Raw genomic sequence first — 2793 nt, 5'->3', positions numbered from 1 at the left:
GGTGGCACATATCTATCTTCTTGAAGATGTGGTGGCACAAATTTGTCATCCCTTTTATGCAATTGGAATTGATCGGATTTCTGAGAATCTGATTTGGCCTTAGGAGCAGATTGAGAAGTTTTGAGTTGTTCTCCTTCCGTGGCCATGGTCTCCTCCTCTTCATTTTCTACAATCACAACATCATTTGAAAGATTAGAATCATCTTTATTATCAATGATCTTACCTGATCTGAGCACATGAATGGCCTTGGCTTCTGGGTTCTTTGGATTGATCTCAGTTTGGCTTGGCCATTTCCCAGGCACTCTTTGAGTTATTTCAGCAGCTATTTGGCCTAATTGGACTTCCAATTTGGAGATGGCAGCTTGTGTAGTTTGCTGAAAATTGGATTGGTTGATTGCCATCTGCTTCACTATATCTTCCAATGATGATGATGATTGTTGTGGCCTTTGGAATGAAGGGGGATTTGCTTGATTCTGGGTATTTCTCCATGAAAAGTTTGGATGATTCCTCCAACCTGGATTATAACTTTGAGAGTATGGATCATTTCTTGGACCTTGGTTGTAGGAATTTACCAACTTAGCTTGCTCTTGCACAAATTCTGGATATCCAGCCCCAAGTGGACAAGCTGTGGTAGCATGGTCATGAGATTCACAAATGCTACACACTTCCTTCGGAGGGCTTCTTGAGTTTAATGCAAGAAGAGCATCTAGCTTTTGTTCCAGTTTTGAAATCTGCACACTAGAAGCATCATTAGAACCACTAATAACACGTTTACCTCTTGTATCCGTATGTTGGGTCTCCATTGCTATCTCCTCAAAGAGTTCGTACGTTTCTTCTGGAGTTTTGGTTTTAAAAGAACCACCTGCAAAATTGGTGACTATATTATGACTAGAAGGGGTTAGTCCTTTATAAAACATACGCATTTGAAGCTTCAATGGAATCCCATGATGAGGACATTGGTTGAGCAACCCATTGAATTTCTCCCATGCTTCACAAAACGATTCATCATCTTGCTGTGCAAATAACAAGATCTTGTCCCTAAGCATGTCGGTCTTTTGCGTGGAGAAGTATTTTTCCAGGAACTTCTTTTGAATGGCAGACCATGTAGTGAGTGAACCAGGCTTCAAAGAATTCAACCAATACTTCGCCTTATCCTTTAAAGTGTATGGAAACACTCTCATTCGAAGTTGATCTTCTGTCACACCTGTCAAGGGAAAAGAACTCACAACATTAAAAATATCCTTTATATGAGTCAATGGATCTTCATTAGGTAAACCATAAAAGGAAGGCAGCATATTAAGATGAGAAGATTTAAGCTCATAATTTCGAGCTACAGTGGGCAGCAAAATGCTTGAAGGAGATGCTGGAATTGTTGGGATATCAAGTTCTCCCATGAACTCAATGGCAGCCATCATTTCTTCTTCTTCTTGGTCTGAACTTGCTTCCGAATTTGAAAGTGAAGAACCGGGAAGTTCAGTGTGGAGAGCAAGACTTGTAAATGTAGCAAGAGCTTGCTCTTTTGCAGTTGACAACTCCCTTTCTAGACGATTCTGAATTTCAGAGGTCACTCGTCTGGGTTGCAATGATGGTCCTGCGTTCAAAGATCTAGAACGTTGGAACGAAGACCTCACTTGTTCAAGTAATGGATTTTTAGACATAAACTACCTGAAACAGAAAATTAGATTAATTAGAAACACTAAAAAGAATAGGGTAACCTTGGGCACATAACCAGGGAAGAACTTTCGTTCAGTCCCCGGCAACGGCGCCAAAATTTGTTGTTAATATTATGTTAACTCGCAATTGTACGGGGCAATTAGTAGTATAGCAAGACAAGTACGAGGTCGTACCCACGAAGACTGAGAAGTTAAAACTAGTTATGTACTTAGATTACCAAATTCAAGAAAGTAGGAGGTTATGTCTAAAACAGAATTTAAAACAAGAGTGGTTGTGATTGTTGAACAAAAGAAGCAAAATGAAATTGCAAACAAAAACAAGTAAACAAATGTAACAAAGAGTGGTTTTAAGAGTTGGAAAACAGATTTTGAGACTAGGGCATTCGAATCACCATAACAATTCAATTCTGGGTTATAAAGATTCAAGTAACAAGTCTAATTCAGATTCAAAGATTGATTCTAGCTAAAGTATGATTAGGCCATGGTGTTTGGTCCTAACCTTGTGTTCCTAATTCCCTAATTTGATCATTTGTTGTCTAACCTAAAATTAAGCATTAGGAACCCATTAAGCATAGAAGAACATTTTAAACAACCAAGCATGTATCTAATCCCTGTTGTCGAATGTCCATACATACTCTTCCTATTCATAGTTCAATTCGAATTAAAGCATAGTGTATACTCTTAATTCAAACCAAGATAGTTAACAAACAAGTTCTAATGGTGATCAATCATTCAAACAAGCATGTTAACTTATAAGCATAATGAATAAGAACATGAATCATGAATCAAACTTGAAACTCCAAACTTATAAACCCAGAATATTCATGTTAGGTTACATCGAAGCCCTAGTTATGGATTTAGCTACTCATAATGGAAAAGAGACTTGAACAGAAATGAGAAAACATAATGAATACAATAAGAGTAGAAAAACCCTTTTTCTGAAGTTCTTGTGGTGTCCAAGGCTTCTCCAAGTGCTTCTCCACTTCTAATGCTTCTCCAAGAGCTTCCCCACTTCTAGAAAGATGTATGAAGGATATGGAGGTGATTTGGGATGAGTTTGAGTGAGTGGTGATGGCTAAGGAAGATGAAATTCGTAGGGAAATGGAAGAGAGGTTTGCTG

General features: G+C 38.3%; 1 non-coding gene across 1 annotated transcript; it reads left to right on the top strand.

Moving 5' to 3' along the window:
• Nucleotides 1-939: 939 nt before the first annotated feature.
• Nucleotides 940-1046, top strand: LOC148294712 (small nucleolar RNA R71). Its single transcript, XR_015835621.1, has one exon. It is a non-coding gene; the product is annotated as a small nucleolar RNA R71 (small nucleolar RNA).
• Nucleotides 1047-2793: the final 1747 nt, after the last annotated feature.

This window comes from Prunus avium, chromosome 4, assembly GCF_965620075.1.
Source record: "Prunus avium chromosome 4, drPruAviu1.hap1.1, whole genome shotgun sequence".
Lineage (NCBI taxonomy): Eukaryota > Viridiplantae > Streptophyta > Magnoliopsida > Rosales > Rosaceae > Prunus > Prunus avium.
The sequence above is the reverse complement of the archived record's forward strand: the minus strand, read 5'-3'. Positions and strand labels throughout refer to the sequence as shown.